The 25,619-nt window shown below is 31.8% G+C and overlaps 1 long non-coding RNA gene across 1 annotated transcript; it reads left to right on the plus strand.

Moving 5' to 3' along the window:
- The first annotated feature begins 90 nt into the window (after positions 1-90).
- LOC123662331 lies at positions 91-17,085 on the plus strand. Its single transcript, XR_006744481.1, has 3 exons — positions 91-232; positions 9,511-9,517; positions 17,076-17,085. It is a non-coding gene; the product is annotated as an uncharacterized LOC123662331 (long non-coding RNA).
- The last annotated feature ends 8,534 nt before the right edge of the window (positions 17,086-25,619 follow it).

A 25,619-nucleotide genomic window follows, 5' to 3' on the forward strand; every position in this document is an offset into this window, starting at 1 on the left:
GCGAGTGTAGTAGAAAATTTGTATGGCAAGTTGAGCAGCGCCTCTACCGGATACTATCATTACTATATTTGGTACCATAAGTTTTCTCAGGACAGTTAAGTTAACTACATTCGTAAATGTCATTCTAGAGCGCCGATATTTTCATACAATTCGCTACCATGAGTAACATATTTGACAGATGTCACCCTGTTTAGCGTTACTATTATAGTTGCATCACTCACTTGAAAAAATCGTGCGAGAAGTTTATAATTATTAAGTTTATATACTATTTATTATGCGCTATGTTTGGTAGAACATATATTGCTACGGAAATGTTAGAAGCAGCTACATTAGAAGACGAAAGACAGCAGCAAAAAAGGCTTCCAAAGTGAAATGCATCCCCGTTCGTAAAACACAATTTATGTGACTAAAATTATGATCGCGATTTACGTGAATAAAGAAAGAGATAAATAACCATAACACTTAGATGTACACTTACTTTTCCATATAATCCACCATAAGTTCGAACTGGCAAGCGCTAGTTCTCATTTTTTATATTTTGTTGTTTTAGGATTATTGTATAACAATTACCTAAACAATATAATTGTTTCACAAGTGTTTGACAACAACTAAAGTTATTTAGACATTTAAACTGACGGAATAACTTGAAAAAATTTAAAAGTTCTTGAGCTCGCATGAATTCACTGTAATATGCTGCTTTGCATTTTGTCGGATTATTTTAAACTTCGTTTAGACTTCACTTCATTCGAATGTCATCATGTTTACTCTTTCTTTTTTCTATACGGAAGAAAGAGATGAAGATATTAGTAACTAATACCAATATAACGCATTTGAAACTATAAGTCTTATCGAGTGCTCGATAGACTGTATAGTAAAATTTAGAATAACTCATAATAGGTATGGTATAGATAACTATTCCTGTTGCGTTTCTACGTTTACTACTGTAGCTATGTCATGTGCGCTTGTAACAAAAACTCATGGTAGAGGTACAGGATCTGATGATGGGATCCCAGAGAAATCGCGGAAAACTCTTGAAAATCCGCAATAACTTTTTACTGGGTGTACCGATTTTGATAATTTTTAATTTAATCGATAGCTGATGTTTGTTATATGGTCACATATAAATTTTATTGAGATCTGATTACTACTTTTTGAGTAATCTTTGATAACGCGTAGTTACTTGACTATTTTTGCGTCGATCTACGTTGTATTACTCGTCGATGTAATTGAAGTCGGTTTTTTTTTCGTTTGCGAGCAAACACAATTATTTTATGTGTATTTATCATGTTATTACAAGTAATAAAAATGATTTTGTACAAAGTACATATTCATATTTAAATAACATTCCATCGTATTTTTCAGCAGACATTGCCTTCCATTTTTAAAACATTTCAACTCATTAATATGTTACTCCAATTGTATTTTTTCCTACAATATACATACTCAGTACATTTAGAATGTCTCGCAATTCGTTTTCTGATCCATTGATTTCTTTCGCGAGTAATCGTGAAAGAAGGAACATTTTGAAGTAGTTCCATCTTATTATGCGATACTTCACTGGGACAAAATAGAATAATTTCCCGAAGTGCTGTTTTTTCGGTTTTAATTTCGTTCCCAAATGGTGCCAGCGGAACTGTGTTGCTAAGATTTCACTTTTAGTTTGTCTGTTATATTTCTGTTAAATAATTCTTAATCGTATTCATACAGTCGTCTGTTCCTAAGAAACTTAAAATTGGTGTTATATGTAACCACCGGCTGATATACTAATTATTTTTTTTTTTTTTTTGTTAAATATAATGTAATAATATCAATAATACTATAACTAGACCGTCAGCGTGGGACCACGTCCTAGTTTTACTAGGCAGTCACAGGACTGTCGATCTGTAGTTTGTATGACAAATCGCCCGTGGTATTAATATAATTACAATGCATGCTTAACAAAAGGCATGGGCATTTTGAGCCCGTGGATGTAAAAATTATTAATAAAAAAAAAAAAAATAAAATAACTAGACTATAGATGAGAATCAAAACAAAACTTTGGAGTCAAAGGTATGAATGCCAGTCATCAAAATAATAATCAAAGTTTATTCAAGTTGGCTTCAGAAGTACTTTTAACTCATTTTTGATGTGAAACATCTATAGGCGAGGGTAAACCCAATTGTTGGCGTGGCGATACAGGCCGTGGCGACGCATTGCCACGCTATATCATGCGCTATACTATACTTAATAATAATAATTTAGTTGCGATTTTAAATAAATTTTTGATTGTTTTTTTTATATAAATAAAATATGTTTATATTAAATAAACTGTCATTTTCTGGATAAATTTCGTATTCGTGTTCACATCTAACAGCCGCCACGTTAAGGATGACATTTTTGTAAAAATTACATTTCAATTGATTTTGATTCTAACAATTATGATAATTAATGAATATAGTAAAAGTACCATAATAAAATTCCAATATTGCAATTGATACAGAAATCGTATCACAAAAACCTTTAGCTTTTTGTACTTCAACTAAAAATAATAAATAAAAAATATAAATAATGATAGACATGGCTACCATAAACAATATTGCGACTCATAACCAATTAAATTGTTTGAGCGATGCAAATATGACAAACTTGTATAGTATTAAAATATTTAAATTAGTTTAATATCATGTTACTGATGATAACACATTTTAATAACATTATTGTGAAACAAAAGTATGCGTTAAGAACGATTACACTTATATAAGATAATTGTGTTTGCTAGCCAACGAAAAAAAACGAATTCAATTACATAGTCAAGTAATACAACGTAAGTCGACGGAAAAAAATAATATACGAACTAGTCGTCACTATAATTTTCGAAGATTCCCCTCGATTTCTCTAAGATATCATAATCAGATCCTGGTTTCCTTATCATAGTACTACCCTTAAGATATCTTAGGATATCCCCTTTCTAACAAAAAAAGAATCAGCAAAATCGGTTCATAAACGACGAAGTTATTAACGCATAATATATATACGGTCGAATTGAGAAACCTCTTCCTTCTCACACGAGATCTAGTTTCAGATCAGATATGTCTCGCACAATTTACTTCCCATATTTTTTTCCATAGTAACCTCCAACAATAACGTTAAAAGTTATTTCGACGCTGCGTTGGTATATTATTCACAAATACAGCACAGTGTGATAATACAGTGGTCCTGCCTTTGATATTTGACGACAATTTACCGCATGTACTTCGCAGCGCTAAGGATTGTCACAGTTTTTTATTTTTATTATATAATTAAAATAAAATATTATTAAATAGTAATTTATTCAAGTTCTTACGAACGCGTACTTTCGTCTCACCTCTCCACACGATTGCCCTGTCTAGGCTTCGTTAGGCAACTGTGTGGACTGTGCCTATAGTGTGCTATCAGTACCGAGCTTAAGCCCCGAACGTGACAAATAACTATTTAAATAGGCCGTATAATTGTTTGTCTGGATTTGTGTCATTGATGGGTATATTATACTTAACAGTATTCATAGTTTTATTTATTTATTAATAAAAAAATTCAAATATTTTAATTATTAATTAATTTATCACCGAGTCTTATCTACTGAAATGATACTCATAGTTGTCAAAGACACTCATATTGCGAATATTTATTTGTACATATAATGATTTATTGCAGATTTAAAAATACAGGGGGGATAGGGTCAGAAACGCTCTCGCGATACTTGTAGTGTTGCAGGCGTCTATGAGCTACTATAATCGTACTATAAATGACTACTATAAATGATCAGGTGAGTTGTACGCTTGTTTGCCAACCTAGTTATATACAAAAAGAGGACGAGACTATTCGATATTATATCTTTTTGGTAATCTATTTACAAGTTTTACCTAAACCACTATTACATAAACAATAGATAGATAGTTTAACGTCAAAATCGAAGCACTTATTCGTCGTTATAACTAGCCTAAGCATATAAGTACCATAATAGTCAATTTTGCGTTACCCTTGCCCGGGCTTTATCTAGGGGACAATAAAAATCCGGGTATAAGGGCCATAGTGGGATCATTGTGCACACAATGTAGGAAAATAATTGAAAAGCTACGCGCGGGTAAATACAAGAGTAATAGAGACATCCTTTGTCTTCTATTTTACAAAATGTCTTGGTTTATTTCATAAGAGGCTTGTGTCTGTGACTCTGTTTGCGTATGAGATTAACGCGAAATAATCTGTATTATTAATAAATATTATTTGACTGTAAGCTTATTTTGGAGTCGCACTGTGGATTATTATCGAAGAAAGGTTGAAGTTGAGGTCACGTTGAGTTTGAAGAGTTTTTTTAAGGGTATACCAAAATTTTTTTTGCACTAACGAAATTGCGTACCTATTCTTCGATGTTATTTAATTAGTTCGAAGTCACGCTTTAATGTTCTGTAGCGTAATTTGTATTGTTTTTAGTGTATTTGTTTTCATGTAGCAAAGTTAAACATATATATATATATATATATATATATATATATAGATATATGTATAATAATAATTTTGCTTATCACTTTTAAAAAATGTTTATTGACATGTGTCTTTGTTTTATATAATATAACTAGCTGACCCGGCGAACTTCGTATCGCCTAACACAAACTTTATCGTATGGTATTAAAGTTCAAATTGACTTTTAAGTATTATCACAAATCTTTTGTATGGGAGTATAGAAAAGTGTTGTTTTTAGACTTTTTCAGGAAATTTAATTTTTTTTTTTTAGAATTTTTCTCTCCGTAAGAACCATCCTCGTACTTCAAGGAATATTTTAAAAAAAGAATTAGCGAAATCGGTCCAACCGTTCTCGAGTTTTGCGCTTAGCAACACATTCAGCGACTCATTTTTATATTATAGATATATATTATATAAAATAAAAAAATAAAAAAGTATATTTGAACTTCGTCGAAGCTTTCAGTACTTTTCGTCGTTTTTCTTTGCGTTCAATCTAGTGTTATTTTGTAGGGCGGGTAGTTGTCTAAAAAATACATAATATAAAAATTAGCTCCTACTTATTGCTTTTAGCAAAGATGTATAAAAAAAGAGTCTTAGAACGAAAATCATTATCAATTGAGTTTTCATTGTTGACTGTTCATATATCAATTACTTATGATATTTTTAGCAGTTAAATATCTACTATTATATTATCCGTAAAAAGTTAGGAATTAAAAATAATAACTTTTTTCTGAAATTGTTCAGGGGCAGTAAAAAATATTTCTCCATCACTAATTCAATGATAGAATCGTAGAACATGACTAATTTGTTATTTAAAATGTCTTTTTTAAACTGTTCTAAACGTGGATCAATTATATCTTACATACAAAACAACAAATAAATACTGTCAACGTATTTCAAAGAAACATAGGATTCTAAAGATAAAACATGGTTTATTATCAGTAATGTTTAAAGACATCATTATTATTCCCCTGTTTTTTTAACACTATAAAGAAATATTTTCAAAAAGTAACACCAACTGGTTTAATTTCAAATATTTCGTAAATAGTTCGACATACGAAAACGTGTCAAATTCTTTGTTTAAACAATAAAACACTTATAATTATTACACATTTTATTTTTCTGGCGCTAACTTGGGGAGGCCTATGTCCAGCAGTGGACTACAATAGGCGGAACTGACACATTTTATTTGATATAAAAATACATTGTCGCAAGATTAACCTATGTAGATGAACAAGGAATTTAAGATGATCTTATTGATTTCATTTTTCAAATTACCAAACTGTGTACGTGAGAGTACTTATTTCTCGCGACAAGCTTTTATGTCATATAAATTGTGTAATGTCTTTATATGTTGACGGTATTTAAATAAAATTTAAATTATCAAAAATAAAAGCTTGTCTTTTAAAAACTTTGTTACTTTTAATTTATTTGGTAACGTACTTTCATAGATAACAATACGTGCTTTATTATTACTTTATACATGTCAGTATAGATAATCCCAAACACATTAAAAATATTTCACGATTACCAACCCAGAAATACTCTCGAAGTAAAAATGGTACCATCACTTAATAGGAAAAGGAGCCTGTATCTTGCTATTTGTCGTTTATAATATAGAACACTATAATCATTATCAAACGGGAGCATATAGTAACAATTTTTTTAAATATATATTTAGATATACAAGAGCGATTATAGCGATAGGCAATAATCATAGACTCTTCTCAACATCGTTCTTTAGAAGTTGACACTTCTCTTTTTATAGTATTAGCACGCATACGTCACCCATCACTACATAGTTTAAAAAAAAGTCGCTTCCCTCTGTCTGTATGCTTAGATATTTAAAACTACGCTATGGATTTTGTTGCTGCTTTCTTTAGTTAATAAAGCGATTCTAGAGGAAGGTTTATATGTATAATACATGCATAATATAGTAGAGGAACACTGATAGTTTTTGTAACCGTGCGAAGCCGGAGCGGGTCGCTAGTAAAAAATAAATAAATTTGATTATATAAAATATTACATATATATTTATTAAAAAAAACTGTCCAGTATCGAATCATCACTGACGACAAAACGATACAAATAGCTGTCATCATTTCGAAATTTCCCGAAATTCAGCAGTACCCGCGGATCTACGTATTAATTTCACGCAACATAATATTATACGAGAGGAGTGCGTTTAAATGCTACATACATATTTATGTACATATAAATATTTATTAAGAGATAGATCGATACGTTTTATTGAATTCGTCCCTTTCGTTATTGTGTTTCGTATTGAAATTATATTGTACTCGTTATGAATAATAAAACAATGGATTTTATAACAATTAACATTTAATTAACAACACACAACAACAACAACATTTAATTTATTTTACAACATTTTTAACATTTAATTTAGTGTGTACAAAACATTAAAATGAGTTATATTTTTTAATGTGGGTGTGATGATTGTTATCAGATAATCGTTTTAAATAAACAGTAATAGTAATAATAATAATAATAATAATAAATTTACTATATTATTTATATAAGTATTTATTATAATACATGTATCTATTATATATTAAGCGGGTGGAGTGACATCCAGTCATATAATAATAATAATACTTTATTTTTTCAAATAAAAAGATTTATTGATATCTGATCATGATTGACTTTAGTAGTAGAACTGACCCAATATGTAAGTATTTATTGGAAGATAACTTTTTTTATACAACAAGGTCGACAAACAAGTTTACAGCTAACCTGATGGTAAGCGGTTACCGTCGCTTATTGACACCTTCAACATCAGAAGCATCCCAAGCGCATTATCGATCCTACCAATCCCCTGGGAGCTCTGGTCACTCATTACTCATCATCAATTACTCAACACAGGAACACAAAATTGCTTGAAAGCAGTATTATTTAGCTGTGATCTTCTGTAAGGTCCAGTTACTTCCTCAGTCGGGCTGTTACAGAATTCGAGCAGGATCCTTCTGTGCATAGTTACGTCTAACTTTTGAGGTCCCTAAAATTACTACATACTATATATCACATTACATTTATTTGTAACCTACTCACTAAATTGATACATTTTAAATTATCATACATACGTATTAAATATTTTCTACATTGAAAAATGATTTATAAATTATGAGCTACTCAAATAGCGATTTGGTGTGATTCACTATCAACTATAATTGTGTTTGCTCGCAAATGAAAAAAATTCGACTTCAATTACTTCGATAAGTAATACAATGTAGGTAGACGAAAAAATTGTTCAGTAAATACGCGTTATCAAAGATTACTCAAAAAGTAGTAATTAGATCTCGATCAAATTTAAATGGGACCGCAAAAAAAAACACCAAGTTTCGATTAAAAAAAGAATCATCGAAATCATCGGTCCATCCAGTAAAACTTTCTGATGTAATATAAAAAAAAATACAATCGCATTGAGAACCTCCTTCTTTTTCGGAAGTCGGTTAAAAAGTAGTAACAACACAGTAACACAGTAAATACGGATAGAGAAACAAAGTTGTTCTCTTTTTTTCTTTTGTAGAACATAAAACAAAAACAACACTCGGTTACATTATGTATTAGCTTAAATTCCATAATCCAGTCCCAAATGAGCTCGTAGAACTATGAACCATATTGTCTAAGAAATAAGATCTATAACTATATGGAAAATAATATAAAACATGATGCGATGTTGTGGGCTACCGTAAGAACTATCTATATTGAGGTGTATGCCTGATACGTACAAGACAACATTTTTCAAAGCCTTGGGAGCTAAAGGAAATTTCCTTATACGGAAAATAGAAGAAGAGGATTCTTTGATGAAAATAATATTACTCGAACGGTTACACGATAGATAGAACAGTCTAAGTTTCATATTAAAAGTTATTATGGACTATTTTGGTAGTTTAAATTTAATTTTTCTTCTTTTAACCAAGTACCGGTAGATGTAGTTACTTGTATCAATGTTAGGTATACACTGCACTGAAAAGGTTTTTGTTTTTAGTAGTATTTAATTGAGTATTTTTTTTTAAATTGTATCATTGTTGTATTTGATGTACAATTGAAATAAAAAAATGTATGTATTGTATAATTTTATATATTATATAATTCTTATCTCTTATCTTTATCCTTCTCCTACATGGGGAAAGAGACCTATGCGTATTTGCTGGTCTGAAGTTATAACATTATAGTTACAACTATTGTTAAAAAACGCACGCCAAAAATTAAACAAATATTTTTTGTAGTACAAATGGCATGGGCAACTAAGAGCCCGTGAATATTATAAAATATAATTTAAAACAAAATAGTAAAAAAATATATAAAATCGAAACTTATTAAAACCGAACGCTTCAGGTTTTCTTAATTGACGAACATAATTACAATGAACGTTGTGGGTAATATCCTAAAATAGCAAATAATACACGAAATACATTTTAACTTCTCAACAGATTGGACCTGTGCTTACCTGATAAGTACAAAAAGGTTACCGCGAACCCTTACCCTTTAGGTGGGCGGATAGCCTATCTGGCTTTCGTTTAAATTGCTCCAGACTTAAGGAATTGACGCTTTAAAAAGGATAACGTTTTCATTACATATAAATTGATAGACTATTTCTTTTTAATGGGATTTTTGTTAGTCTTAATTTATTTTCATATTAAAATCCATAGTAAATTTGTTACTTTATACCAATGAGACTTATAGCAGTTGAAAAACTAGGATAGTTTTACGAGCTGTGTGTAGTAACTTCTGGTACGTTGGAGCTAGTAATGACTGTAAAATTGGCTATAGATTTATTTTAACCTGGCGTCAGGAAAAATCAATTACCTACAGCTGAGACAAGAAATCGAATTAGTATATTAGTCAAAGCAATTAGCTGATACTAATGTTCATTGTAATTATGTTAGTTAATTTAGAAAACCAAACAAACTCGAACGACCAACGCGTTGGTTCGGGGTTTTGGGTTCGATTCCCACCTGAGTCTGGGTGTATTCGAATGTAAAAATAATACAGCACTTATAGTTACAGTAGCCGTGTCGGCGGTGCCTAATCAGCGGCGGTCCCGGGTTCGATTCCGCTAGTGGATATTTTTGTTTATACAAATATTTGTTTCCGGTATGGTTGTTAGTCCTTGTGGGTCTCCCCATCGTGCCTAGGAGAACCCGTCAAGCTATCGGTACGGTTGTTATCATTTAGACCTGATAGCGACCGTTACTCATAGTAGGGAATATATCCGTACAATTTAACCCGCTTTGGAGCAGCGTGGTGGATTAAGCTTCTACGTGGGGAAAGAGGTCCATGCTCAGTAGTGGGATATTACAGGCTGTAGCGTAAGTATAGCCACATTAACAGCTGTTAAGGTGAAAGTTTACAAATCAAACGTAAGATCATTAATTCAAAAGAAGTCGGGTCAACATATAGGCTACATATTATCACGCTATCACCTACGGGAAACGAGCAGTGAACCTTTATTTCTTCAACGCATTCTGTAATAACGTGTAATTTAACGACGCGTATTTGAATGTTGTTGTTATCATGTTAATAACCATGCTATAAGCTTCACACTATAAATAAAGACATTCTGTAGTATATTTAGTATCAGCAGAGCACTCGTGCGAAGCCGGGGCGGGTCGCTAGTGTATAATAGAAGAATATGGAAAGTACAATATAGGTAGTGTATTATGTCCGAAAGCACTAAATAGCTCCGCGAAAGTAGCCTAAAGCTTTATCATCAGTTGTGCGAACAGATTGTGTCTAGCGTCCACATATTGCTGAGCAAACAATGCTCAGAGCGGCATTCACAATGATGTGGGTATACGTCAGACTCCGACATAAGCCCTGCGACACACCTCCTTTCTACGTTTCATAGGACAACGTTTTCCAAACTTTATGTTTTATACGTTAAAGTATAAACCAAAAAAAAAAACATACATTTGTAAAACGAGCAAATATTTTGTTAATTTAAAAAATAAATAAGAATATTTTTGTAAAAAAATAAAACGTGCAGTTATGAAAATTGTTTTAACAATTAAATAACACGGCAGCAGTGAAACTTCTGGAAAGTCGTAGCTTCCTATGACTTAAGTAGGCCGTTGGGATTTACTACGCGTTTTAAACAGCGATGTATTCTATCTCATTCTCTCCTTTTTTTTATGTCACTAGGTCGGCAAACAAGCGTACGGCTCACCTGATGGTAAGCGATTACCGTAGCTTATAGACGCCTGCAACACCAGAAGCATCGCAAGCGCGTTACCGACCCAATCCCCAATCCCCCCAGGAGCTCTGGTCACCTTACTCACCAACAGGAACACAATACAGCTTGAAAACAGTATTATTTTGCTGTGATCTTCTGCAAGGTCGAGGTACTACCCCAGTCGGGCTGCTCCATATTTTGAGCAGGAAATTCCTGCTGTGCCCTACCTCAGTCTCCTATACATTTATGTATTTATTTCTTTATCGTGAAGCATTTTGGTTTCATCGGTAAAATAACAACGATTCTAAAAACGTAAGTTTTACTTCAAAAATAAAATCCAGATGGATTTTCTCAAATCACAATAATTCATTGCTAAAAAACCTACCTACCTTACCTACTCATAGTTTAATTGTTTGCAGTAGAAATAAAGTCAATGTATAAAGGCATACCAAGGACTGAATAATATTATGTAGATAAATGAAAAAATAATACCCGAAAAATGAGAACCTCCGTCTCAAAGGTATACGAGTGACTATGTTTTGAAACCGTTGGCTTTGGGCGTTCCTAGGAAAAATATTTGTTATTCTATTTATCTAAGATTTATGTGTACACTTTCTTTGTGATATACTTTTGTAGTTTATCTTATTTAGACATTCGATATTCAATGGTTTTATTTACAGATTTGCCGGATTTTAGTTTGTGTGTACGGTTTCTTGTTGTCTGATATATTTTACTTTACGTAAATAATACTAGATTTACTAATGTGTGTAATCGTGTTGTGTAGTGGTAGAAAAGGTATGCGTGTTTCTTTTAATTAAAAATATATGTCGAAAAAAATTAATAATTTCTATGATACAGAAAATAAGTATTATATTTCTCAATGTTCTTTCACATTTGTAAAATAAAACGGATTCATTTTATTGTAAATATTAATAAAAGGTCTTTAATGTCGTACAATTTCAGAAGTACTAAAAATTTCCTTTAAGATGATATCGCTAATAAAAGTGCTTATTACCGTCATAATTATATAACATTAGACGTTGCTCACGATTTCAACCACCTTTTTATTGCCACGGTTACGCTTTCATGGTTTAGATGTTCTACAAAGTTTTGCTTAAGCAAATATTAAATCTGAATACGTGGTATGTGCATTATTATCTTTATCTTTCTGTGTATAAAATGTTACCAATCTTAATTTTAAAAAGTAGTTTTGAAAAGACATTCGGCATTAATCTACACAGAAACTAAGAGAGGGACTATTTTAAATAAAAATAAAGTTTGAAATGAGTTAAAAAAAATCAGTCCACAAAGGTCCACACGTCTAATTACAACAGCGTATATTATGTTGTTTGTCACGTGTAATCCGGCGTAGGACGCACCTGAGCTCGCCCCAACTCAAATTTTCGTTTTAGCCCCCGGCTACATGCTGTGCGGTATATGTACATATTGTTTTTCCTTTCAAAATCTAAAACAAAATCCGGCTCGGAAGGACCACTTTTTATATAATTTGTCTATTTGCCACTAGCTTTTTGTACTTATTAAAACAAAATTATTAAAAAAAATAGTCATTTTACCGAAGATTTATATAAAGATTGAAAATAAATAAATTAATTTCTTAAAAAAAACGACATTTAGTAAAACTTAAATATGGCAAATTAATATCTACATTTTCATCGTTCACGCTATCAAATGTGTATCCATGTGAACCTACCGTTTTGTGTGTTGACGTCAAGATGAGTCCCAACAATTTATAACCGAATGAATATCCTGTGGCAGCTGTCAAAGTTTGCCCGTGTGTGGAATCATCAGGCTCGAGTGAAATGTGATTTTGATTTATTGGAATTGTTCCCGTAGAACAGCTTATATTACTGACTGTCTATCAGCATGTTGCTTAGTGGGGTTTTAGATAGTTACAGAACATCTTCTCGATATATAATTTTCATAACATAGCGTCTGATAACACTACCCACGATAGTGACGATTGTGAGTGATATTGTGATATATGATAAATGGTACATCTTTGTATAGTATGAGCGTACCTGAATAGTACGTGCCTTTTTATAATCGTATGTATATAACAATACACTTTATTGTACACCAAAACAGAAATAATACATATCGATTTTAACAGAGGATCATAAGGTACAAAGGGTGGCCTTATCGCTGAAAAGCGATCTCTTCCAGGTAACCTAGGGGCCGAGCAGATGATATTATGTCGGTGTAGGTGTACAAATTGAGACATAAACGTTTAAATATATTTACTTATTTACATACAAACATACACACATACATGCATACATACATAAATACATACATACATACATACATAAATACATACATACATACATACATACATACATAAATACATACATATATATAATTTTATTCACGTTGATTATCAAGAAAATGCTTTCTGGCAGCCTTTTTAAAAATAAAAGCGACTGTACACGTCTAATATGCAAAGGTAAAGAATTCCAAAGTCGAGAAGCTTGAACAGTGAAAGATTTACTATAAAAGGAAGAGGAGTGAGAGGGAATTTCAAGAAGTAAACTATCCTTAAAACGAAGACTGCGTTCATGGAAATCACAAAAAAAATTAAATCGTTGCTTTAGATAAGCAGGTGCAACAGGGTTAAAAAGAATAGGGTAAAGTAAGTTGAGAATATGATTATTCCTGCGAAGGCGAATTGGGAGCCACTTAAATTTTTTTTTACGTGATTCAGAGATATGATCATATTTACGAAGTCCAAATACGAATCGTATACATAAATTCTGGATTCGCTCAAGTTTATTAATCTACTCTTCAGTAATGTCAAGATAACATGTGTCTGCGTAGTCCAGAATTGGTAATAGAAGACTATGTGCAAGAGCAATTTTGGTGGGAATTAGAAGTAGATTACGCAGCCTGCGAAAAGATCCAGCTGAAGCAAAAACCTTACGACTGATTTCACAAATCTGCGGTTCCCATGATAGGTGTTGATCAAAAATAACACCTAGATTCTTCATATTTTTACTATACGGTATATTTGGGATTACATAATTTGTTTTTACGATAAGTTTCCTTGAGCTGCGCCAAAGTAAATGGTTTTAATTCAAAGGTCGCAAGGATCAAACTAAGCTAGAACTGCTAAATTTTCGGGCGACGAAGTCTGCTAGTTTTAATATAAATATGTGTGTAAGGTCCAGAACTTTCCAAAAACAAGTTCGTCACTAAGGAACGTCGTCGATTAAGTCCGAACTCTATTTCACAATAAGACACGACAATTTTGTCCAAAAATAGGCAATTTTGCAGGCTATCGTAGGTATAGACAATAAAAATACCGCGTACCATACATTTACAAACCAATTACAAGTGTTGTCGATATAATCTCAGTCTATTTAATTAGACTTTTGAAGGTAATCATTCATTCGCATATCTCGTCTGAATAACGAAGTTTCTAATATCGGGTGCCAGGTGAAGGGCACTTTAAGGTTATCCTTTATTAGGATATCGATCAAACCTTAATAACGGTGACTAATAATTGTAGTTAAAACTGTGATAAATTTAGATATTTCAGTTCACAAATTCACGTTATAATTAAAATAATTAACTTCACACAAAATAAGTAACGAGTTCAAACTAGTAATTACGACATCGAATTGTAATAAGCTCGAAGGCAGTATTTATGAATATAGAAGCCGAAACTATTTTTGTACAAAGCTAAATTTTTACGTCACAAAATAAAAAAAGGCATAAAGAGAGTTTATAGGATTTTGTGGACGATAAAATTGCAAATATGCAATTTAACCCATACAGGGAGTACGGGTTTTCGGCGTTTGATCTTGTGAGGGGAAATAATAGGACAGAAACCAGACGGCTTATATTAAAATTGTATAAAGAAATTTCCTTGAAAAAATACAATGTAATACATTCACTCAGAATAGGCTAGGAAAAAAATTTATTGTTATTAAAACTTTTATTTTAAAACCTCCTTCTAAAATTTGCAACCAACGTAGAGGTGAAAAAAAAAATCAACAAATCAAACATTAAATGTTACCAGTAATAATTCTATTATAATAAGAAAAAAAAAAATTAAAAAAGAAATTTAACAGAATTGTTTGAAGAAGATTCAAACTAAAAGTTTCGTTGTGTCACATCAGACAGCAGTTTTGTATCATATTATATGTCCAAGATCCAAGACTTAATGTCAATCAATATGAAAGCCGCTATTGTGTTTTCGGGTTGATATTATCCGAATACGTTCACCTGATTGTGGGGTGTTACTGTCATATTTGATATGAGTAATGATATTTTGGTTAATGTTGTCATAGTTTTGTTTTTATTATATTGCTATTGGTTATTAATTTATACTAAGAAATTGAACTTTTAGCTTGCTTCTACTGCTAGAGCATCGGATGTAGGTACAATAAAACCGACCTTCCTTCATGTACTTACCAGATAAAAAAATATTTTAGAAAAATACGTTTCTAAATACGTACTAATAGGATCTGCAATGATGATAGTGTCGGCAACTGTTGTTTGTAAACCTGTTTTCTTAGACACAACATAATAAAAACCTGGCTCACTTAGTTTAAATGCTAAAATTACTTCATTATAAATAGCTATAGAATCGTAAAAATAATGAAACTAATATATTAACGTAGTAATTAATTGAGATATAATTTAAAAAAAAATGATTTATGCTATGAAATGTTTTCTGCTAAAAGTAGAAAATTATATTTAAATTTTTTTCTTAATGCACCAAATGTCAAATAAAGTGTTCCAAATTTGAATTTATAATGAAAGAAGAAACGACCTGAATTCAAAAGAGATTTTTTTTTTGTATGAATGATGAAGTCTTTATCTTTGTTTTTAATATAATTTTATTGTGAAATAATATTGCGTTATAAAATTCAACCATTTGTATTCAAATATTTCTTAAGACTGTAATTTAATATTGAATGTGAAGCTCTATAATAATAATAATAATAATAAACCACTTTATTGCAACTAAAGATAGTATACATAGCAAACCTTAATTCTAGACACATATAGTGCAATGGGCGATCTTATCACTAAATAGCGATCTCTTCCAGATTACCCAACAGAAAAAAGCTAGCAGTGTAACGGGCTTGCGCAATAGTAATAACGTTTAATCAGAATACATATATAAATTTCTACAAACATACATACATATATACACATGCAACTAAAATACAATAAATAAATCATATAAATTTATATATATTTATATACACACATTCATACATATACACAAACACGGGTACATAAATACATACATACAAACACATACATATATACAAACACATACACATATATATACATATACATAAAAATACACATATATAAGCCAATGAATAAACGTACGCGATAGGGAGATGGGTACAAACAGTGGAAACAAGTATGCATAGACATGCTATTTAAGTCATAGTGAGGTAGAAATGCTTCACGCGGTTTTTAAAGACAAAGATAGAAGGAGACTGACGAATTACTGATGGTAGTGCATTCCACAATTTAACAGCCTTTTATTGTAAATTTTCAATATTTTTATTCGTTTGTTATAATTGGCTGTAGCAGTGTATAATTAAAATAACATCATGTTTTTGTTATCAAACGGAAACAATAACTGTAATAATTAGGTAGACAATCGTATATTAATTGATTGTTTGCTTTGTTTATTTTTGAAATTTTTATCTTGTTTGTAAATATTTGATTATTCAGTGAATATTTAAGAATTTTCAATGTTATTTGTGTTTTAAATCTGTTATTAAATCTCTTACCTTACCCTCTGTGAACTGAATCTAGTCTGATAGATTGACGATGATTATTCATATAATTATATATATTTATATATATATATATATATATATATATATATGTGTGTGTGAGGACAAGGTAACACGAGATGGTTATTAGTTAACGGTTGACGAGCTTCTTAGAATTCGATGGATTCACCGTATCCGATGGGAATAACTCCGTCGTTTATGAACAGATTTTGATAGTTCTTTTTTTGTTGGAAAGGAGATATCCCTAGTTTGAGCCATGATAGGGAAACCAGGATCTGATGATGGGATCCCAGAGAAATCGAGGGAAACTTGAAAATCCTCGATTTTAATGATTTTTAATTTAATCGAAAGCCGATGTTTATCATGTAGTCATATTTAAATTTCATTGAGATCTGATTACAACTTTTGGAGTAATATTCGATAATGCGTATTTACTTGACTATTTTTTCGTCTACCTACGTTGTATTACTTGTCGATATAATTGAAGTCGGTTTTTCTTCGTTTGCCTGCAAACACAATTATTATTATTACGAGACTCTTTGTCTCCTGAGCAAGACATTCGTAGTAATGTCGAAATATCGAGCTCCGCAAATTGAAAATAAAAAACATGATAGATATCCCGTTTTTTGAATAATTTTAATAAAGTTGGAATAATAAAAAAAAAATATTAACTACGAATTTATTCTTGTACAGAATTAAGTTAAACCTCAAATGTACAATAGAAAATATTTTAAAATTTTTATTTACAACCAACTTCAAACTTTCAAACAAGTTGGATTGTTACAGTTATAATGAGATTTGTTAATGTCTATTCGGGTTTATTTATTAAATGAATATAAAAACTTTATATTATTAACATACATTTTATTATGACATGACTATCACTTGTTATAAACTTTTTCAGGTTTTATTTATCCGTTTCATGCAGATAGTTTTTTTTTTAAATATATATACTCGTATGTTAATAGTACGTATCTTTTTTTTACGCATACGCAGCCTTTATCATCCCACTGCTGGGCATAGACCTCTATCTCTATGTAGGAGAAGGATTGGAGCTTAACCCACCACGCTGCTCCACTGCGGGTTGGCGGATATCTTCTTTTTAATGATAAATATTATTTCGTTATTATCGATAAATTGATTCTTTCTCTGGATTTTATTTAAAAGTTGTTCCACCCTTTTCCCAAATAATCGCGAAATAATATAGTTTAGTCATACTGTAATGTGTACAGTTTATACTTGAGTGAGAGACGATATGTGAAGTAAGGTTAATGAAGTTAAAGACCAAAGTCAATGATAGTCGATCTAATACAAAATTTATTGAGGTAGTTGTAAGTGTACCTATATAGGTACAGAAGTCTAAGGTATATTCAAAGCAGTAATTCCAATAGATTGCAAGGAAATTGCTATGCTAAGTGTGTGGTAACCCGTACAGATCCCATTAGAAGGTTTTTTTTTTTTAAATCGGTGTTAAGATTTTAATTTGGTTACCCTAAATAATAAATTTCTATCATCTTATACATGTTAATCGTGTACTTTTGTTATCGCATTCATTTTTTTATTTTTTCAATGATATTTCGTTCCATAAAATAAATGTGGTGATTTTAATAATTATATAATTACTTGCTGTACTCTGCCCGCGTTGCTACGCTTTTTTTTTTGGTCGTACCAACTCAGAAACTTGTGGGCTCATGCACAACACTTTTCTGAAGATTATGACATGATCAAATGAATAGTTTACGATTTTATAAAGGACTACAGACAAACATTCATTTATATATATACAGATTATATACGATCTTTTTTTTAGTTATAATGATAAATTTAATAATTATTTAAATATTAATGAGTATGTAATAAATGTAAAATAATTTCCCTTTAAAATAATAAGGATAAAAAACACTTCAAGCTAGACCGGGTGCGGAGTATCAGCAATTAGAGAGACTAAGAAATATTACTTCTTAAGAGTCTTAGAACTAAGCTTACCTTTGACGCGTAGCACCGAGACAATAAAAAATAATTACTTAAAGTAACTATTATTACTTTTCCTTACAAAGCTACTGTTTTCCAGGTTAAGCACTTGATGAAATTTTTTAATGTGCTAACTTATATAATTTATTAGAAAGCCCTGTTGGCGCAGTGTGCCATCTGGCCTTCTTCTCGAGGGGTTGTGGGTTCCACTCGTTCCGAATATTTGCTTAGTATGTACATTAATTTAGGTTTAAAGAACTTTATTTTCTCAAGAACATTACAGTTCACTTATGAGTATTGTACATATAGATACTTTATTAAATATGTAACAAACAGTTCGACCGTATTTGTTTAAATAGGTAATGACTCAAAAAAGGGAAAGGTAGCAATAAAGAATCATGTTTATTTATTTGTTTACTACGAGTATTATGAATCATATTGTGAACACGGTTTAGTTTGTCTTTTTGTTTGATTGAAGGTAGTTGATAAATTAATGTGAATGTTTATGAGTGATTTTTTTGTTGTGATTGTATATGTATATATATATTTTTGTTTATTTGTTATATTTATTCATTTGTGTTTTATGTTTATTTATCCATTACATTTTAAGTATAATTTTTTTTTTTTTTTTATTTAATTTTTTTTTTTTTTTTTATTTTTTATGTTTATTCATTTATGCTTTATGTTTATTTATACACATTATGTTTCAAGTATATATTTTTTTAATTTACTTTTGTATGTAGAAAGGTTTTCACATATTTTTATTTCATTTGGTAGTTTATTGTACCTCATGACACCATCATATAAAATGTTTCTTTTACCGTACCCTGTTCTTGGTGTAATGAGTTTCAGTTTGTGTGTATTTCTTAAGTTGTGTGTATACTCGCGTTTGATAAAAGCTGTCTGCATGCGGATGTGTCCAGATAAAAATTTTTTTATTAACATGCATATGTTTACAGTGTAAATTTGCTCAAGGTTAAGTATTTTAGTGGTTTTGTATAACATAGAAGTAGGTGTTAGCTTGGGATATTGGAATAACACTTTAATAGCTTTATTTTGTGCACGTTGTAATGGCATGATATTCGTTTTAGCGGCGCTGCCCCAGACCTCTATTAAATATGTAAGTTTAGATTTTATAAGCGCATTGTACAGCATATATCGTATTTTAGGTGGTATACAAGAAGACATCCTCCGTAGCGCGCCAATGAATTGTGTAAGTTTACTTTTCAGGTGTTCTATGTGGGGTCGCCATGTCAATTTATCGTCCAAAATTAAGCCAAGGTACTTTTCTTGGTGTGATCTACGAAGAATTTCGTCGTTAATACGTAATGATATATCGTCCGGTATTTTTTTATTTTTTGCACTGAAAATCATGTAAGAACTTTTCTTTTCGTTAACTGTTAGTAGATTACATTGACACCAAATGCTGTATTGGCGTAGATCTTGCTGTGCTTGTTTGACCAATTCTGTTAGGTTCTTTCCGAAGTAAAAAAGACATGTATCGTCAGCATATAGTGTAATATGTCCAGTTAGATTGATATTAGTTACATTATTGACGTAAATTAGAAATAATAATGGTCCTATTACGGATCCCTGGGGAATACCGCAGGTTAAACGTTGGGGATTGCTTGTGTAGCTTGGTGTACCGATTTTAACAACTTGTGTTCGAGTTTCTAAGTATGATTGAAATATGTCGTAAGCAGGTCCGGATAACCCTAAATTTATTAACTTAGCTAACAGTAAGGAGTGACTAACGGTATCGAAAGCTTTCTGAAGGTCGATGAAGATACCCAGACAAAAGTTTTTTTTATCAATCTCTGTATTTATTTTCGTTATTAAATCAATTACTGCTGATACCGTTCCGGATTTTTGACGGAAACCGTATTGTTGCGTAGAAAGGAAACTTAAACTCTCCAAGTGTGCCATCAGGCGCCTATATATGACACTTTCAAAAACTTTTGAAATCACAGGCAGCACAGAAATCGGACGATAGTTACCCGGATCAGTTTTTGGTCCGGATTTGTATATCGGAGTTATTTTTGCTATTTTCAAACTATTAGGAAAAGTTCCTGTAGCCAAACATTTATTTATACAATCTGTTAAATTTTTTACTATAAGGTCACATATGCAGATAAGTGATTTTGTGCTGATGCCGTCGATACCTGTACTACACGATTTGTCTAAACTTTTAATGATATTTTTTACTTCTTTAATGGTGCAAGGTTCAAAATGTGTTATTATATGTTCGGGTTCTTCATTTAGGTAAGTCATAGTGTTAATAAATTCATTTGGATGATATTTTGGTATTTTTTGAGCCAGTTCAGAGCCGATTGATGAAAAAAATATATTAAATTTTTCGCATATATCATTGCCATTGTTAATTGTTTTACCTGATACAATCAAGGTAGGAAGATATGAGTAATTTTTAATTTTATTGTTAGCTAACGTATTAATTAAACTCCAAAGCTTTTTTGAGTCATTATTACAATTTTTAAAGGAATTATAATAAAATTCTTGTTTTGTGTTTCTAATTAATTTGTGTAAGTTATTTCTTTCGGTTAAAAATTGACGTTTTAATGTTTCGTTTGTAGGATTGCCTTTAAGTTTCCTCCATAGATGATTTCGTCTGTATATTCCATTAGTAATATTTCTGTTAATCCAATCCTTCTGGGGTAAATTTAATATTTTTACTTTTTTTATTTTATTTGTTTTTATTTTTTCCAATATATAAGATTCTAAAGTAGTGTAGTTGTGCTCTTCATTATTTAGTATATTTTTCTTCATACTTTCATATAATGATATGTAGTTTATTGCTTCATATGATGTCCGTTGTAAGGGATTGTGTCCATGCTTAAGTAGTTCCACATATATTTGTTTGTGATCAGATAGCGGCGAGTCAATAATTGATAGATGAAATTTCTCATTATGGATATTTGAGCAAATATGATCAATTTATATATGTCAAATTATATCAAATTTATATATGTATTACATCCGTGAATGTTTATTACAAAAAGTGTGTATCTAGTTTTTTTCACCTGTGGAGGCAGGCCTCATCAGTGGATATTACTGTCTAGAAGAAGAAAAAGAAGAGGAAGAAGAATAAGAAGAAGAAGGACAAGAAGAAGAAGAAGAAGAGGAAGAACAAGAAGAAGAAAATCATCTTCATTCGAAATATATTCATTTTAAAACTAGATGTACTCCGCGGTTTCACCTACAAGATTAGCGCGTTCAAGCAAACAACCAAACAAACTAATTTATCAGCTTTATGACATAAGTATAGATAAGATATCACTACTACAAATTATCCATAACGTAAAACAATACCCATACAAAGTCAGGCAAGTCGCTAGTGAATACATAAAGTAACTTTGTTTCAGAATAAAAGCAAAAACATATGATTCACAACAAAGAAACTTGTTTTTGAATCTATTTCTTTCTACAGAACTGTATTTCAGTGCATTTAATAATAAAATCATAACTCGGCCTTTCAGAGCAGAGTTCCTATGGAAGTGCTGAGAGGAAGCGGAAACTGTACGTATTCCAGATTATATTTTTAAGTGGAAATATGTGGAATAGAAGAATAAAGTTATTTATGTATTTTGTAAGTCTCTATTGTCTTTGTCGTAAGGCATTTTTTTTTTGTTTTGTAATTCTTAGTTTTTACAGTATACTGTCGTTACAGTGGTGCAGATAGCGGATTTGTTTTACGCTTGGGGCTGATATAAATAAATAAATATCTCCACAATACATACACACGGTCGTCTGTTCCTACAGTAAGCAACGTAATGCTTGTGTTATAGGTAACAGCCGACTGGTATATAGCTACATTTTTTTTTTCGATAAACATACTTATAAATAATACATATATAAATAAATATTTATATTACACCCAGACTCGGGGTGGGAATCGAACCCACAAACCTCAGAGCAGAAAGCAGGGTCACTACAAACTGCGCCAACGGGCTAGTCGAAAAGATAAATATGTGATTGTATTTGAATAAATATTAATTTTTCCCTACCTATGTCTATCTAAGCTAGAAGAATTTTTCATGGTTTAAATTTCGAATTCACCGAAACAAACTTATCGAATAAATTGTATAATATGTCACATAAAACACATTACCATTGCATTTAGATTAATATGTCATTTATGGTAAACAAAGTGTGCTTAATCCGCCTTTGACAGAACGATATTGTATGAAAAAAGTACAGATAGGCTTTGTAGGGCTGTCAAGCGAGATATCGATCGGGCAGTTTTGTTTTATGTGACATCGCTTTTTGTTTGTACCGTTTTATTTATATGATATAATCGTAATATAACAGTTCCGTTGTTGGATATATTATCGATGTACTGTCAACGATTTAGGTGTTTTTTTTTATTCCAAAAACTTTTTTTAGTCAAAAATCATTTTACCGAGGAAGAAAGTAAAAATTATTTTTGGCTACGATTAATATTATAATGAAGTAGAGAATAAGAACGTTTTATGTTTCTTTGTAAGTTTCCATAACTAAAATTAATTTAAAACATCCTTTCAAATCGTCCTTGATGTAAATCTGTCCACAATAAACAATTAATATAAATGTAATTCTGGTACATTCGCGGACTTTACTATCCTTGTCCAAATAAGTAGTACGTTAGTGTCCAGGACCACACCCGAAAGAATACATACATAAAATTGCTGGCCGAGGCAAAAATTTGTTTAGCGTATACAAACGTTTAACATCATTTTATTTCATTGTGGAGAACATAGTCTAGTTTCTAGCTAGCAACGTGGTTATACAACAACTTATCATCGTCTTGTTTATGTAAATAGCAAAAGTTTATTTTAAGACTAATATTATCTCACAACAGACATAAGGCGCTTGTTATGTAATGTTCTCTTTGTTAAAGCTTCAAGAGTCCCTTAAAAACTTGCTAGCGTAGATAGAGTTGAAAAGAATACAAAGAATTTATTTTTAGATTGAATGACTTAGAGAAGTCTAAATATATGTATTTTTGTATTTGTATTTGTACTGGGCTCGATTTTCCGCATTTAGATGCAAAGGTGGTCCATTATGCGTGAAAAGTGGGCTGACTAGTTCAGCCAGCCCAGCTCCTTCCAGAAGCTCAGAAGCCTCCTGGGGCGTTCACAGGCTTCTCGGAGCGTCCTTATTTCCTTAAGGATGGTAGCCCGGTGTACGGCCACTCCCTCGCATTCCAAGATTACGTGGGCGGCTGTTTCTTCAGCAGCCAGACAGCCCCTGCAAAGAGGGCTGTCTGTTGCATTCATGATGAATAGTTGGTGAAGTCTAAATATATACAACAAGAGGACACAACTACGAGTACACGGTTTCTTCTGCATTGAAGTGAAGTTTAGTACTACTATTGACTCACTCACTTACCCGCCCATTTCAGCCTATACAATCATAGGCCTCCAAGAGTTCGCGTCAAAAATGGCGTGAACTCATGTGTTTTGCCCATAGTCACCACGCTGGAATGGAAAAATATCCATCCCGGGCGGGAATCGAACCTGCAAACCGTCGGTATTTTAGGCGACTATTCGCATAACTGCACCAGACTGGTTGTTAGTGGCTGTAGATGTTCACCGATCAATATAAGTTAACGTTTCTATGCTCAGTAAGCTTAACGTCAAAACAATCTTTTTTAACACAAAATAATTAATTTGAATACAGAATTAGAAATAATTTGAACGCTTGTGAAGGCAGAAAGTCTTATACTTTAGTGGAAACGTTTTTTTTTTCTTTTTATTTTTTTTTTTTATTATATTATTGACTTACTTTTGATCCTAGTCTAGCTCTAGAGCAGAGATTAATAAATTATAAATTACACACGTCGCTTCAGCCTGTAATATCCCACTACTGGGCATAGACATTTTTGAATATCATATCAAAAATTGACCGCTCTAGCGGGGTTCGAACCCGCGTCTCCGACTGACCGTGTCGGCGCTCTAGCCACTTAAGCTATGGAACGATGTACCCGCTAGATCGAAATTTTTGATATGATGATTTTTATATTCGGTTTAAGCGAACCGTGGCACCTAATGTGTGTGGAACCTAATGTGTGGGTAACACAAAAATAAAATCGTAGATACTGGGCATAGGCCTCTTTCCCCATGTAAGAGAAGGATCAGAGCTTAATCCACCACGCTGCTCCAATGCGGGTTGGCGAATATATTCCCTACTGTGAGTAACGATCGCTATCAGGTATACATGATAACAACCGGGACCGACGGCTTAGCGTGCTCTCCGATGCACGGTGGGGAGACCCACAAGGACTGCACAAACACCCAGACCACGGCAAACACCTGTAAGGCCAATACCAATGGTAGTCATGTGCGGTGATCGAACCCGCAACTGCCAGTGCAACAGGTACAATCCATGGCTGTAACCGCTGCGCCAACGCGGCGTCAATAAATTACAAACGTAATTAAATAATTTTAAAATTTCAACTATCTTTTAATTTAGGATAAAATAACCAAAAGTAATATACTATAGCAAAATATAAAAATATATATCACCGACATTTATCGAAAAATCTTTTTTATACTAAAAATAAAACTAAAATGAAGTTTGATATGAATAATAACATCCAAGGGTAAGTTCGAATTTATGCGCAAATTTGCAAATTTTTTTTTTTTTTTTTTTTTTTTTATGTCACTAGGTCGGCAAACAAGCGTACGGCTCGGCTCACCTGATGGTAAGCGATTACCGTAGCTTATAGACGCCTGCAACACCAGAAGCATCGCAAGCGCGTTGCCGACCCAATCCCCTATCCCCCCAGGAGCTCTGGTCACCTTACTCACCAACAAAGACTTGCATTATTAAATTACATGCAGCAGACGCGTTATCAGTCAGAGCGTCAAATGCAAATCGAAGAACGGAGCGCAATGAAAACAGTCTTGAATTCTAAGTTATCAACATTTTTAGGGATACCAAGATAAAATAAATAGTTCTCTTAATGTAAGCTGCAGTAGTGTACCAAGTAAACGATCACTAACAAAAATAAAAATCGGAATAACAAAAGCATGGGCGTTATAAGCCTGTTGACATAACTTTATAGATATAAAAAAAAGTTATCAACATAAAAAATATGTCCCATATTGCGCTGTTAATACGAGTTGTACGGTCTTATCAAATGTCCGATTTTAGCCGAACGCACCTTAGTAATTTTACAAAAGTAGCTT

Source organism: Melitaea cinxia, chromosome 18 (genome assembly GCF_905220565.1).
Source record: "Melitaea cinxia chromosome 18, ilMelCinx1.1, whole genome shotgun sequence".
Lineage (NCBI taxonomy): Eukaryota > Metazoa > Arthropoda > Insecta > Lepidoptera > Nymphalidae > Melitaea > Melitaea cinxia.